Raw genomic sequence first — 15,000 nt, forward strand, 5'->3', positions numbered from 1 at the left:
AAACTTCTAGAAGCGTGTCAAAATCACCCCATTTCTTTTTTTAAATACTTTGCAGGGGGGAGCAGTCGTGAGCTCCTGGTATGAGACATGTGACAGTTGAAGTGTGACAGGCGTCCCGCTTCCTTTCTAGTTTGAGAAAGGTGTGTTATTTTCCTACGTGCGGTGAGCCACATTCAGGTTGTGTTCTCGTGGAGGGTCTCCGAGCTGTTTGTCAGCTCTTTCTCTCTCGCGCACAAGCCCTTGAAGTCACTTTTTATTCCGGCTCAAAGGAAGGGAACAGACGAGAGAAAGAAAGTAAAGAACCAACAACAACAACAACAACAACAACAATGATGTGGAGGGAAACAAATAAATAAATCTTAGCTTCAGTGAAAATCAAAATGGAGTTTCTTAATTATGCGGCCAGGGCTGGGACAGCTTGGGGCTTGCTGCTGTGCTCTGTGTCCAGTGTGAGCGCTAAAGTCTTTCAGCTGCTCTGTGTGCTGCTGTGCTGTGGCCAGTGTAAGCGCTAGAGTCCTTCAGCTGCTCTGTGCTGTGCTGTGTCCAGTGTGATGCGCTAGAGTCCTTCAGCTGCTCTGTGTGCTGCTGTGCTGTGGCCAGTGTAAGCGCTAGAGTCCTCCAGCTGCTCTGTGTGCTGCTGTGCTGTGGCCAGTGTAAGCGCTAGAGTCCTCCAGCTGCTCTGTGTGCTGCTGTGCTCTGACACCAAACATTGAATCGGCATGTGCACAGAGGACAAGCGCATGAGCACACACCCGGAAACACACACACACGCTCTCTCTCTCTCACACACACACACACACACACACACATCTCTCTCTCTCTCTCACACACACACACACACACAGGCTCACACACACGCACGCGCACGCGCATCTCTTGGCACATGCTTTGCGCTGCCACGCACCGCGCCGCGCCGCATACGCGCTTGCGCCGCGCGCGCATGCGCTACACTGCGCTGCGCACACACACACACACACACACACGTCTCTATCTCTTCCGTTGTCTCTGTCTCTCTTTTCCCTCCATTCTCTCCTTCTCTCTCTCCCTCGGTGAGGAGAAGCGGAGTTCCACTTGGCCTGAGGCCCGGCTGGTTTAGTGGGTGGACCTGCTGCTGTAATGGGACTTAATTAGGGTCTAAACATGTGGCAGATGAGCCTCATTCTCCCGTAATAGGAGCCGGCTCGTCATGCTGTCACACTGCTCTTTTCTTCACGTCCCATCCCACACCTCAACCTTTCAGCTCTCATTCTCTCTCGTCCTTCCTCTCTTTCTGCTCTATTCATCCCTCTCTCCAAAAATTCTCCCCCATCTGCTTTCTTCCCCTGGTCTCTTTCTTTCTGTCGTTCTACCACACTTTTAGTCTTTATCCTTACCTCTTGTTCTAACTCTTTCGTTTGTTCTCTCTCTCTCTCTCTCTCTCTCTGGGGAGATGCAGACGATGGCAGCAGCTGTGCTAATGACTCGCACCTCTTCGCTCACCTTCAACACGCTTGCCTATCACACCTAAATCTCATCCCCGAAAATCAATTTTCTCTCTTGTCAAATTCCATCTCCCCTCCGCCGGCGCTGCGCGAGTGGGGGAAGAGGGGAAAAGAGGAGGAGGAAGCTCTGTAAACCGGCCAGCCTCTCTCCCTCTCTCTCTCTCTCTACTCTCTCTTTCTCCCTTTTACTCTCTTTCTTTACTCTCTCTCTCTCTTTCCCTACACCTTCATTTTCATTTCGGCTCGCCTCCCTCATTCTCTCCATTTCTCTATCTATCTATCTATCTCTCTCTCCCTCCTTTTCTCCCTCTCTCCCTCTCTGCTTAAAGGAAAGCGCTGACAGCCTTGAGGGTGAGACTCTGCCACCGCCTCTGTCAGCTCTTTTATTTGTCACACATGAACAGGCAGAAACACTGTGCTGGCTCCTCTCTCTCTCTCTCCCCCCTCTCTCTCCATCCCTCCATTTCTCCTGGCCCCTCAGTCCTTTGGCCTCTGTCTCTCTCTCTCTCTTCCCCTGGCCTCTGTCTCTCTCTGTCTTGGCCTCTGTCTCTCTCTCTCCTCTTCCCCTCTCTCTCTCTCTTCCCCACTCCCTCCCTCTCTCTATCAATTAAATTCAATTCAATTCAAGGTTGCTTTATTAGCATGACTGTAAGTACAGTGTTGCCAAAGCACAATTAAAACAGCATAACAATTAGAACATTGACAGCATTAAGGGAAACTATTACTATCTATCACTCTAAATATCCCTCTCTCCTTTCCTCTCCTCTATCTCTCTCATCCTGTGTAGTTTCTCCGACAGCTCCTGCTATTGTTCCCTACTCCCCTTCCTCCCTCTGTAGCCTAGCCTAGCCTAGCCTAGCCTAGCGCTGTTCTTCTCTACTACTTGCCCTCTGTCTTTGTCTCCCCCTTCTCCGAATATTGTGTTCCTTATCTTCTGTATCCTAACCACACACACACACACACACACACACACACACACACACACACACACACACACACACACACACACACACACAGTAAATGCTGCATTGCTGGTAATTTTACAATCGATGAAACAATTAGCAAATGAATGAGTGTAATATAATAAGCCAAGAGAATGGCTCTTAAACTATTTGCTGCTTCGCAGACGCCAGGGCTATCTCTCTCTCTCCTCCTCCTCCTCCTCCTTCACCTTCTGAGTGTGGGTGCACGTGTGTACAAGTGTGTGTGTGAGTGTGTGTATGTGTGCGAGAGAGAGAGACAGAGAGACAGAGAGTCTGTGTGTCGTGTGAAGCCGTAACAGTAGATGGCACTGTTGACCCTGAGCCTGACTGCCATTCCGCGATGGTCTTCAGAATGTGTGTGTGTGTGTGTGTGTGTGTGTGTGTGTGTGTGTTGTGTGTGAGAGAGAGAGAGAGTGTGAAGTAGACAGATAGTGAAGGGGGGTGGGGTTAGAAATGGGGAGCAGGAAAGCGAGAAGGAGAAAGAGAAGATGGCCAAACCTTGAGCCCAGGAGTATTAAGTGGGATGGGGAGAATCACACAGTGTTCTATAGAGGGGTTTAAAAGCCTCCCGCTCAGTCTCAGGCCCCTCGATGTGTGTGTGTGTGTCTGTGTGTGTGTGTCTATATGTTTCTGTGTGTGTGTGTGTGTGTGTGTGTGTGTGTGTGTGTGTTTTGTTGCCTGCTGACTTGTTGACTGGGTAACATAAACACAACCGTGTTTGTGAGACTAAGTCAATTGTGTTTGTTCGTGGCGTGTACTGCCTCAAGGTAAATAGTGTGCTAAGTGAGCAGTGTTAGCACATGCAGTGATCATTTATTAGCTTGGCATGTAGCGCAGAGAGAAAGAGAGATCGATCGACCGACAACTCAAAACATCCACTGAATATTTTGCAGAACACATTGATTGCAATTACCGCACTGTAGTCTAAATACTTCATGGTTTCACTTGAGACAGGGAGTGAGGGGGAGAGAGAGAGAGAGGGAGAGAGAGAGAGAGAGAGAGAGAGAGAGAGAGAGAGAGAGAGAGAGAAGAAATAAAAGAAAGAACGAGAGAGGAAGGGAGAAAGAGTGAGAGAAACATGGAGAGGCAATAGGGACATAAGGTTTCATTTCTTCAGCAGGGGAAATGGGTGACGGGTGGTGCACACACACACACACACACACACACACACACACACACACACACACACACACACACACACACACACACACACACACACACACACACAATTCTCCTCAGACGCCGACATTTCCTCCCGGCCCCTAAATATTCATCACCCCTCTGCACTTTAACGAGGAAATATGTTGGATTAAAAATGGATAAGTTGCCGCTTTACGTAATCCCGATGCATAATTCACCCGCGCAAAGTGCTGCAGCCAGATCACCTGCGCCAAAGAGCATTGATGGCGTGTTTGACGCTGAATGAGTGTGTTAACACACACACACACGTGTGCAAACACACACACACACACACACACACACACACACACACACACACACACACACACACACAGATGGAACGTTCTTGTGTCTGCTGAGGGAGCTGGTGTCAGCCTAGAGTCTCATTTTGAGCTTGCTATGCGATCAGGAGAGCGAGATGGCAACCGATATAACAGGCTGTGTGTGTGTGTGTGTGTGTGTGTGTGTGTGTGTGTGTGTGTGCGTGTGCGTTTGGCCGCTCTCCTGCCTCATGATGCCATGGCAGATGTTTGTGTTCACGGTGTTCCAAGAAGACAAAAGCGCAGAGCTGACATTCCAGCAGCCCTTCCAGAAGGTTACCTTGGAATGCACCGCAATGATAAACAGAGCAATGGCAACGGCTGAGAGAGAAAGAGATAGAGAGATAGAGAGAGAGAGAGAGAGAGAGAGAGAGAGAGAGAGAGAGAGGGAGAGAAATAACAAAAGAGCTTTATTTTCACACCTCTGAAATACCTGCACATTCATTCTAATTTCAGGAGGGCTGGCGTTAGATTAAATAAAAGGTGGGCAAAATCAAAAGATGCCGTCATTGCCGGCCATACGCATGCGCACACCGATACACACACACACACACACACACACACACACACACACACACACACACAGGTGGCAGGTTTGTGTCCATATGTCCGAGTGGTTGTACTGGCAGGCCAGTCCTGGAGAGGTGTGCACGTGTTGGGGGGGAACGGATATTAGGGTGGACCCCACTGCGCTACGAACTAAAAATACTACTCTATGTGTGTGTGTGTGTGTGTGTCTGTGTGTCTGTGTGTGTGAAAGTGTTGTGTATTTTTTCCAGTGCACTGTATGTGTATAAGTTTGTGTATGTTGAGCTGCTGTAACAGAGCAAGCACATTGTGTAAATCGAAATCTAATTTCTGAACAAGAAACAACATCGTCAAGATTATACTTGACAAATGTCATGTAGAAGAGGGAAAAAGTACCACCATGCAACCAAAACAGCTCTTGAAAGCATTCTCCATCTAGGTCACAGTTTTTTAAAACCATCCCCTATTCTCAAAGTGAGCAGCTTGCAGCTTGTCGACAAACAGCTTGTCAACACTTCAAGGTTTCATATTTTTGAGATCTCATCTGATATCGGAGAGGTTACTCTTATTCCCACATTATACTAAGGTCAACCCTCTCTATTACAGAATCAAAGTGTTGTCTAGGCAGACCTATAATTGTGCTTTCAACAAATCTTCTCACATCGAGGACGGATGATGATGTGGGCATACACACACACACACACAAATAAATAACTCAGATGTGAAATGAGAAACACACCCTTACTGCAATACATCTACCGGAAACATGAGCAAACTTGCAAGCTTGTGCACACACACACACACACACACACACACACACAGACACACATACTGTATATAAATAAACACATACACACATGAATAAACACACACACACACAATCTAACACACATATACACACACACGCACACACACACACAGTCCTTACGACCTTCCTACATGGAGAGTGTTGTGAACAGAAAGGGAACATCTGCTCTCTCCTCTGAAGAGCGAATCTCACCCTAATAAAGATGGGATGGAATCAACCCCCTGGAGTTACACCAGGCCAATATAGAGGTGTATACACACACACACACACACACACACACACACACACACACACACACACACACACACACACACACACACACACACACACACACACACACACACACACACACACACAGACTATACACTCACACACACACAGACATACACACACACACACACACACACACACATCTATTATTCATTTGCAAGCTCCATCTCTGCTGTCACTCCTACCTGGCTTCTTCACACACAACACAAACTAACAGCTTTTTTTCCATCCACTGATTTGCTTCCACACCTGGTGGGTTCTCCACATGATGTTCTTGATTCTGTTAAGCACCTGTGTGTGTGTGTGCGGTGTGTGTGTATGTGTGTATGTGTGTGTATGTGTGTGTGTGTGTGTGTGTGTGTGTGTGTGTGTGTGTGTGTGTGAGTGTATGTCTTTGTGTGTGTGTGTGTGTGTGTGTGTGTGTGTGTGTGTGTGTGTGTGTGTGTGTGCTGTGTGTGTGTGTGTGTGTGTGTAAGATGAAACCTGTTTCTTTTGCACAAATAGCAGCTTTCTCCACGGGTGTGTGAGATGACAGTAAACACTATTCACTACTGACGTCAGTCTCCGCTCTTCATGGCTCACATGCATTATTTCCCAGTGAGTAGAGCTTTCCTCTTCCTCACCTCTCTCTCTATGCAATCGCTCCACTCCTCTGTGTGTGTCATGGAGGAAAGAGGAATGTCAGTCTGTGGGGCATATCTGTGTGTGTGTGTGTGTGTGTGTGTGTGTGTGTGTGTTGACATTCAGCTGAAGGACAATATTAAGACTCACAAATACACACACACATTCTATCTCTCCACATCGTTCTGGACCAGCCCAGAAAAGGAAAGCAGGCCAAACCATCCTTCAGCGTGATGGCACACACACACACACACACACACACATACACAGCCGCACAATTACACTGCCCTAATTGACTAAGGAAGGGGACCTCCTATTACTTAAGAGGTAATTTTCTCTGCTACCTTATTTTTGCCTTGTCCCTTGGCTTGCCTAATAAATGCACATTAACTGTTCTAATTCGCCACTAAATTAACAAGACTGACCTCAATTAAAGTGCTAATTGTGAGAGGAGATTCTCTTGTTTCTGGCGAGGCCGTAATTGGTTTTAGGAATCGCCGAGCGGAGGATCCACTCTCTCTCTCTCTCTCTCTCTCTCTGTCTCTCTCTCTCTCTCTCTCTCTCTCTCCCCAGCGTCTCTCCAGTCCTTGCCCCGGTAGCCTACTACTGGAGCTCCGCATTTCATCATCCTCATCCTCATCACCATCATCACTCGCTCCCACACGCGCTCGCGCGCGCGTGTGTGTGTGAGTGTGTATGCGTGTGTGTGCTTGTGTGTGTGTGTGTGTGTGTGTGTGTGTGTGTGTGTGTGTGTGTGAGGGTGTGTGTGTGTGTGTTGGCCACTGTGTGGGCGCGTGCTCTTTGATTTTTTCTCATTAATAGCTGACCAGTGTCAGTGTCGACACTCATGCATCACAATTGTATTTCCACTTCCTGTGTATTGTTTGTCCACTTCCTGTGTATTGTTTGTCTTTTGACAGAATCTGTATATTGCTGGTGTGCTCTTCGTGTGAACACGCTCCGATCTTCATTGCTCTCTCTCTCTCTCCCTCCCTCTCGCTTTCTCATTCTATCAATAATGTTCCATGTGTGGGTCCTGTTCTCTCTCTCTCTCTTCTCTTTTTTGCGAGCTGTCTTCTTTCCACTCCTCCATCACTTTCACTCCCATTCTTCCTCAGTCAAAGAATGTCCTATCAACTCTCTCTCTTTCACACACACACACACACACACAGACTGGGAGCACACACTCTTCTCTCCCACCCCAGTGTGTGTGTGTGTGTGTGTGTGTGTGTGTGTGTGTGGACCCAAGGAGCACACACACACACAGACTGGGAGCACACACTCTCCTCTCCCACCCCAGTGTGTGTGACCCAAGGAGCACACACACACACACACACACTCACACACACACACACACACACACACACATTAATATGACGGCTCTCTTTATTCCTCCCTAAGCCCAACACTTGAGTGTGTTGAGCATTCAGACGGACACTTCAGTTCAGACAATTCAGACGAAGACGGATCTCTGACTGTCACAGAGTCCCCTCTCCTCTCGGCCCGCATTAACATATAAATTAATCTACTCTCCACTCTCTCTCTCCCTCGGTTTGGCACGAGAATTTAATTGTGGGGAGAAAAGGAAATGGACACACACATTTGAGTGTGTGTGTGTGTGTGTGTGTGTGTGTGTGTACAGGCAGCTGATAATGCTTCCGCTCACGTAGGACGTCTATGGACAGTGACAGTCTGTCAAAGGCCTGGCATCTCCCTAAGGCCCTGTTCTCTGGATAGTCCAGCCCAGGTTACACCATGAACACAGTTTGGGGAAGTGTGCATCTCTCTAACCCACCCCATAGACCCTCTAACCACACTGGGGGCACATGCTGGAGAAATGTTTCATAATTAAAGTAATAATTATCTATTATTTTTGTGTTTTGATGTGTTCTATATGTCAGTGCCACAGGTTCTATGCTGCGTCCTTTTCAATGGACAATTAAGTGTGCTTTGAATTGACTTGAACTGCAGAGAGAGAGAGACAGAGAGAGGCTGCATTCAGAGAGAGAGAGAGACAGAGAGAGGCTGCATTCAGAGAGAGAGACAGAGAGAGGCTGCATTCAGAGAGAGAGAGAGACAGAGATGGAGCAATAAAAAGAGAGAGAGAGGTGAAGAGAAAGAAATATTGCAACTGTTTTCCATAAATGCTGTATTCTCACTATTTACTTTGCATGGAGCATGCGCTTGTCTGTTTTATTATTTATTATTATTATTATTTATATTATCACATTTTCAACGCTTTCACAGGATTGCCGTAGTCATGCCATTAACATTCGTTTGAACCCACCGGAAATATGACAGAATAATTTAAAACATTTTAAAGCCCACATTAATGTTAAATGTACAAGAGTGAAGCGGAAGGGAGAGTAAATTGTTGAATCTGAAGATGAAGTTATACCAGTATGAGAGAAAGCAGGAGAGAGAAAGAAAGAGATGGAGGGAGAGAGAGAGAAAGAGATAGAGGGAGAGAGAGAGAGAGAGATAAAGAAAAAAAGGATAGATAAGAAGAGTGCAAAAGAGGAATAAGCAGACAGAGAGGGTGACGGAGAGAGAGAGGGGACGACGGCAGAACCGGAGGGCGGATGGGTGCGCAAGTGTGTGTGTGTGTGTGTGTGTGAGTGTGTGTGTGTGTGTGTGTGTGTGTGTGTGTGTGTGTGTGTGTGAGTGTGTGTGTGTGTGTGAGTGTGGAGAGTGTGTGTGTGAGTGTGTGTGAGTGTGAGTGTGTGTGTGTGTGTGTGTGTGTGTGTGTGTGTGTGTGTGTGTGTGTGTGTGTGTGTATGTGTGTGTGGGGGGAGGGGGTGTCTCTAGATGAGGCGCCTGGTCATGGCTCTTTGAAGTTGAACTCCAATGCCAGTGCAGTTGCCCGGGAGCCAGAGGAGGAGGAGGAGGAGGAGGGGAGGGGGGGGCACACTTCCTAAAAAACATACTGGCGGCCCCCCTCGGGGGTGACAAGGGTGCCTGGAGGGGTAGTCTGAGGTGGTGGAGGAGTGTGTGTGTGTGTGTGTGTTGGGGAAGGGAATAGGCAGCGGGCTCCTCAGATAAGTTGTTAATGAGAGGAAGAGCACTAACACACCGCTATCCTGTCCCTACAGGCCAACTCAGTGTCATACACACACACCCCTTGGGGACCACCCCCTCCACACACACGCATACACACACACCCCTTGGGGACCACCCCCACACACACACTGATGCAACTCAAGTGTAATTGAGCGTAATGCCAAAGGTTAAGAATGTAACTGGTGACTTTAAGTCTTTTTGGTGAAGAGGCAAAAGCTCCCACTTAACTGCACACACACGCGCACACACACACACACACACACACACACACACACACACACACACACACACACACACAGGCAGAGGCACAAAGAGGCACACATTTGCAAACACACACACAGACTGATAAACGCATAAACACAGACACAAAGAGACAAAGACACACACACACACAGACAAAAACACACACACACACACATACTGTACTCTATTGAGCTGGCACACACACACACACACACACACACACACACACACACACACACACAAACACCACTGGACATGCACAGGCCCACAAGTACAATCACAAAACACACACACACTCAGACCCACTCGCATGAATACTATCAAACGCATGCAGGCACTCCAGACACTCACAGAAGACAAAACCTCTTTTCCCATGTGGGCTCTCACACCCTGGTGGCACTGACAGGCAGACAGTGGGGCGTAGCACAGCTGTGTGCGTGTGTGTGTGTGTGTGTGTGTGTGTGTGTGTGTGTGTGTGTGCGTGTTTGTGCGTGTTTGTGTGTGTGTGTGTGTGTGTGTGTCTGTGTGTGTGTGTGTGTGTGTGTGTGTGTGTGTGTTTGTTTGTGGGACCAAATGAATAAAGATGACAATCACGCTTCTAGAATGGAGCCACTGCTGCCTTATTTCCTGTTCTGATGAAGAGACAACCACAGAGCTTGAGATTGAGATAGTTGTGTGTGTGGTGTGTGTGTGTGTGTGTGTCTTCCTCTCTCTTTCTCTCACCCTGTTACCCTGACTCTGTCTCTCTTTCTCTTTCTCTCATCCACTCTCCCATTCTAACAATCTCTCTCTCTCCCTCTCTCCCTTTCTCTCCCTCTCTCTCTCTCCCCTTCTCTCTCTCCTCATCTCTCTCTCAGCTCTATGGCCTCATCCATCCACATTACTGACAGGAAATGAGAGGCATTTCAAATCCCCGGCCAGATCAATGCCAAGACTGGACAGAAAAACACACCGCCTCTGTCTTAATTACACCTCACACACACACACACACACACACACACATCCATGTCTCCATCTCTCTCTGTCTCTCTAAGCACCTTAGGATGAGATTTCTGTCGCCTGCTTGCCTAAGTGGCCACATGGAAACGATGCCAGCACCAGTAATTGTTCAAAATGAAGGACGCATTTAAAAGGACCGGCATACGATAGAGAGAGAGAGAGAGAGAGAGAGAGAGAGAGAGGGAGGGAATTTTGTGTTTGTGTGTGTGTGAGAGAGAGAGTGTGTGTGTTTGTTTGTGTGTGCAAGAGAGAGAGAAAGACTACGAGAAAGTGAGAGAGCGACTGAGAGAGAACAAGAGAAGGAAAACGTGTAAGTTCCTGTAAGCACCAATCTGGTCAGCGCTTTATCACGTTGGCATGTTTGCTTGTGTGCAAACGCCATTAGGATAAAAGTGCGGCCCAATTGAACACACAGACGCAGAGCTGCAGATCAGCGCGGCTCCAACCAATGCACGTGCAGCTCCAGATACTCAATCACATCAGCGGCGCCGTGAGGACCAGGACATAGGCTGGAGCAAACAAAACTACCAGCCCAACAAAACCAGAGACAGAAGCACTACAGGGAAAATGCACACATACACACATGCACATAATAGAATTAATTTTCATTTCAAAATATCTGTTTTGAACTTTTCAACCAGAGATGCTCTGGGAACAGATTGAAAGGGTCTATATGTACATAAGAATAAAAGTAATGTAGCGTACAATGTAATGTATAGAATAAAATAGGGTTTGAAGGTAAACATGAACACACAGGCTGTTGTGGTTTTGGCCACTGGTGTCTGCTTCTGTCTGGCTGAGTGGTCGCCTCCCTCTCCACCCCCCTCTTCTCCTCCTCATCCTCCTCTCCATCCTCCTCCTCTCCTCTCCATCCCTCCTCTCTTTCCTCCTTTAACTCCTCCTCCTCATCCCCCTCTCTTTCCTCCCTCTCTCTCCCCCTCTCCATCCTCCTCCTCCCTCTCTCTCCTCCTCCTCTCTCTCCTCCTCTCCATCCTCCTCTCTACCCCCCTTTCTTTCCTCCTCTCTCATCCTCCTCCTCCTCTCTTTCCTCCCTCTCTCTCCTCCTCCTCTCTCTCCTCCTCTCCATCCTCCTCCTCTCCTCTATACCCTCCTCTCTCTCCTCCTCTCTTGGTGCTGCCTCCTCTCATCTTATCGGCGGTGCAGACGCCGGCCCCTCGCTCCTCTTGAGGCCTGCCCTCCTCCACCTCCATCAAATGGATTTCGGTGTCCATGGCGGTGTGCAGGGCGGAGAGAGGCCATCAATCTCTTTCTGCTTCTCCTTCCTGAGCATTATTGCATTCCTTCCCCATTCCATTCCATGCTCTCCCTCACTCCCTCTTCTTCCCTCTCTCTTTCTGTATCACTCCATTCCACTCTTTCGTTTCTCCCTCACTCAATCCTCTCTTTCTCTCTAGCCATGACGCTGCTATCTCACCCTCTCCCACTCTTTCACCATGGCCCCTGTTATCTCATTTCCCCCCACTCTCTCTCTATCCCTCTCATTCTTTGTGCCTCTAAGGTCCCTATGGTACCCTTTCCCGTTTCCTCTCTCCTCTCTTTCTCTGAGGCGTCTACAATATCTCATCCTCTCTCTCTCTCTCTCTCTCTCTCTCACTAAGGGCTCTGTTCTATGCCTCTCTCTCTCCATCTCTCTCTCTCTTTCTCACTAAGGGCTGTGTTCTATCTCTCTCTCCATCCCACCCTCTCCATCCCTCCCTTTCTGTCTCTCACTAAGGGCTCTTTTCTATCTAGGCTATCTCTATCCTTCCCTCTCTCTCTTTCTGGCTCTTTTCTATCTCTCTCCGTCCCTCCCTCCTTCTCTCTATCTCTCCCCTTCCTCTCACTGAGGGTTGTTCTCTCTCTCTCTCTCTCTCTCTCTCCTCTCGGCCCTCTTGTTCTGTCTGTTCTCATTCTGCTCAGGCTCTTTAACCCCATGAGATCATCCCTTTGCCTTTCTCTTGCTCACTCGCTCTCTCTTCCCCTCCCTCATGCTCTCACTTCCTCTCTCTCTTTTTTCTTATCTCATCCCCTCACTCTCTCCTTCTCTCTCTCCCTCCCCCTCTCTCTGTCTCTCTCCTTCTCTCTCTCTCTCTCTCTCTCTTGCCCCTCTCCTCCTCCTCCTTTGTCCTCTCTTTATCCTGGCTGCTTCATGTTCATATGAAATGTATGCAAATGCCCTGCTGCCGTCTCGCCCCTCCATCGCCTGCACTCAGCTCCAGCTGCTGACACCCTACTGCTCTTTTCCTCTCTTCTCTACTCATCCCCTCTCTTCTCTCCTCATCCCCCTCTTCCCTCTCTTCTCTCCACATCCCTCTCTTCTCTCCTCATCCCCCTCTTCCCTCTCTTCTCTCCTCATCCCTCTCTTCTCTCCTCATCCCTCTCTTCTCTCCTCATCCCACTCTTCTCTCCTCATCCCCCTCTTCTCTCCTCATCCCTCTCTTCTCTCCTCATCCCCCTCTTCTCTCCTCATCCCCCTCTTGGTGGTGGTGGGAGTGGGTGGTGTACTATACTATGTACTATACTTTTCATAACAGTGGACACGTGTGAGATTTGCTAATATGGAAAATGTCTCCATCTGAGAAGAGCTGTGTGTTTACTCCTGTTGCGCTCGATCTTACTGGGGGTTGCTTTGCATTAACATACCTGAGAAATACATTCATGGCATTAGGCGGCTCCTCACCTGCACACCCCCAGCCCCCTGTTGTTTTTTCCCCTTCCTCTCTACATCCATTCCTCCAGGAGCAGTGGCGCACCTGGCTGGCTGTGGGAGAGTGCTGGTGGGGTGGTGTGGTGGTGATTTGGCCCCTCTATGGGGAAGCATCAGCTCTGCTCGACTGCTTCTGAAACTGGGTCATGGAGAGCAGCCGGTGCAGGGGAACATGGGAATGGGGAAGGCGTCTGCTCCTACCTGCTCTGCCTGTCTACCTGCCTGCCTGCCTGCCTGTCTACTGGACTGCCTGCCTGCCTGCCTGTCTGCCTGACCGTCTACTGGACTGCCTGCCTGCACATCTGTCTGTCTGACTGACTCTTCTGTCTGTGTACTAGCAGTGTGGACTTCTAGCCTCCAGCCATCTGTGATGTGGACACTCACACACACACACACACACACACACACACACACACACACACACACACACACACACACACACACACACACACACACACCCCCAACACACAGAAGCATAAACACACACTGTTGATCTCCCAGCGTGAAGCCTAGTTTGATTGCAAACATCACAGAGACAGGGTTGACCTAAATCTCAGCACCAATTATTATGGCTCAAGATGTCAAAGGAGAAATCGATGCAGCGAGGCTCTCAGAGAGACTCATTTGGACTTAATCAGGATCTGATGAGGTAGTCAGAGTCTTCTGGCCCCAATGGAGAAGAGACAGAGGGGAATGATACAGTTAGAGATAGATAGATAGATAGATACTGTAGATAGATAGATAGATAGATAGATAAAGAAAGAAAAAAGAAAGAAATAAAGAAAGAAAGAAAGAAAAATAAATAAAAGAGAAAGACACAGAGAAAAGTCTTCTCTTCTGTACTGGCATATTCTGTCTGTGTGTTTTCTGTTAGAGACACAGACATAAAATTGAGAGAAAAGCTGAAAGAAGAGACTCTGAAAGCAGATGTCAGACAGGCTGCATTTTTGGAGCAAGGGCTGGTCTATGAGACAAGGGCGAGGAGAGAGGGATGGAGGAGAAGAGAGGGATGGAGGAGAGGAGAGGCAGGAGAAGGGAAGGAGAGAGGGATGGAGATGTCTCTGTGTCTGTGGCAGGACACTGAGCCCCGTTGTGAGCGAGGGAAGAGAGGAGAGGAGAGGAGAGGAGAGGAGGAAGGAGGGGTAGCAGGAGCACAGGCCTGAGATGAAAAGACTGAAAGGACACAGAAGGAGGCTCGCTCTGCTCACTCCGGAGGAGAGGGACAAAGACTCAGACTCAATGTGTGACTGTGTGTGTGTGTGTGTGGGTGTGTGTGTGTGTGTGTGCGTGTGTGTGTGTGTGTGTGTGTGACTGTGTGTTTGTGTGTGGGACTGTGTGTGTGTGTGTGTGTGTGTGTGTGTGTGTGTGTGTGTGTGTGTGTGTGTGTGTGAGATCCATTCATGATCTCACACTTGCCCTCTCTCTCGCATACCCTTTTCTCCTGCCTGCTTTTCTCCTGCTCAGTCACTGCTTTCTCATTCCTCCTATTCTCACTCGTTCCTGCTTTCTCTCCTTCTCTCTGTCGCTCTCAGTTTCTTGTCACTCACTCACTCTCTCTTTCCTCAATCCTATCCTTTCATGCTATCCCACTAATCTATCGGAGCCCTCCCTCCCTCCCTCCCCTCTCTCTCTCTCCCTCTTTCCCCTCTCTCTTTCCCTCTCTCTCTGTCTCTCTCCCCCTTTCTCTCTCCCTCTCTCTCTCCCCCCTCTCTCTTTCTCCCTCTCTCTCTGTCTCTCTCCCCCCTCTCTCTCCCTCTCTCTCCCTCTCTCCCCCTATCTCTCCCTCTCTCTCTCTCCCCCT

At 48.7% G+C, this 15,000-nt stretch overlaps 1 protein-coding gene across 1 annotated transcript in view; it reads right to left on the reverse strand.

Annotated features, from left to right (window-relative positions):
* LOC125286030 (teneurin-2-like) overlaps positions 1–15,000 on the reverse strand; it is a 215,446-nt gene that overhangs the window by 63,269 nt on the left and 137,177 nt on the right.

This window comes from Alosa alosa, chromosome 21 (assembly GCF_017589495.1).
Source record: "Alosa alosa isolate M-15738 ecotype Scorff River chromosome 21, AALO_Geno_1.1, whole genome shotgun sequence".
NCBI classification, from domain to species: domain Eukaryota; kingdom Metazoa; phylum Chordata; class Actinopteri; order Clupeiformes; family Clupeidae; genus Alosa; species Alosa alosa.